Here is a 1,272-nt window from a genome sequence, read left to right as displayed (position 1 = left end):
GGAGGGCACAGGCCAGGCTGAGAGACCCCCTCCCCCCCGAGTTCACAAATTTTTGTGCACCGGGCATCTAGTCTATATATAAAAGGCTAATATGCAAAGTGTCCCAACGGGAGTTCGACCGGGAGTTCTATCTCTCACTGTGACATGTGCTGACCACCAGGGGACGGCACGGAATGAAGGAAGGCCCCAGCCAGAAGCCAGGGAAGGGAGGCCCTGGCTGGCAGCCAGAAGGCCCTGATCAGCCCTATTGGCTGGCTAGGCCTAGGGACCCTACCTGTGCACAAATTTCATGCACCAGGCCTCTAATATATTAAATCAAGTATCTTGTGGTTAAATAGGCCAAGTGAAACCAGGAAGCCATGATTTTTCTCTTAGGAAGAAAATATATTTTGTAGCTTTTTATTATAAAAGTTCAAAAATAGATAAAAGTAGGAGAATAGTAAAATGGACCCAATACACTCCTATCCCAAATTCAAGTTAACATGGTTTTTACCATTAATCTATCACTTTATTTTTTACTTAAAATACAATTTTAAAATAAACCCAACATATATTATACTTTGCTAAATATATTTTTAAAAGAAGTAAAAACATTTCCCCTCAGACTACCTATAGTGGGCACACTAAGCCAATTTTCCACAAAAACGCTAAAACTACAAAGAAGATTGCACTGAGGTTTGAATGAGTTGAGTCCAACTGCAAATCTCAGAAAACGCTATTAGAGGTGCAAGCATTTTGAACTGGGAGGAGATAAGAGAAAGTGCCAAGTGACGTATTTCTAAGCCAAGTGAAAGGCAACAAGCAGTGATTTGAGATCATGGGAAGCACTAATTCAGACAGAAACCCAAAGAGAGACAGACCGAGTTCCAGAGGGCACTGCATGGCACTGCTTCCGGGTGGCTCTTTGTTGTTTTGAATAATTGAGTCCTGTTAGTATGAATTCTTGTGGTATCACTAGTCTGTTCAAATTACCTATTGCAAATAAACAAGAGTATACATATGAAATGTTGTTTTCTAGAGAAATAAAGTAGTCCTGCAGTCTATTTATTCTTACATGAAGGACTAATCTATCTATACTAATAAAAGGGTAATATGCTAATTAGACCAAACAAACGTTAGACGACTTTCCAGACGTCCTTTCGGACAAAGCCATGGGGCGGGGCTGAGGCAGAGGCAGTTAGGGGTGATCAGGCTGGCAGGGGAGCGCAGGGGCTATCAGGCTGGCAGGAGAGGGCAGTTTGGGTGACCAGACAGGCAGGGGGGGGGAGTTGG

This window comes from Myotis davidii, unplaced genomic scaffold (genome assembly GCF_000327345.1).
Source record: "Myotis davidii unplaced genomic scaffold, ASM32734v1 scaffold3235, whole genome shotgun sequence".
NCBI lineage: Eukaryota > Metazoa > Chordata > Mammalia > Chiroptera > Vespertilionidae > Myotis > Myotis davidii.
The sequence above is the reverse complement of the archived record's forward strand: the minus strand, read 5'-3'. Positions refer to the sequence as shown.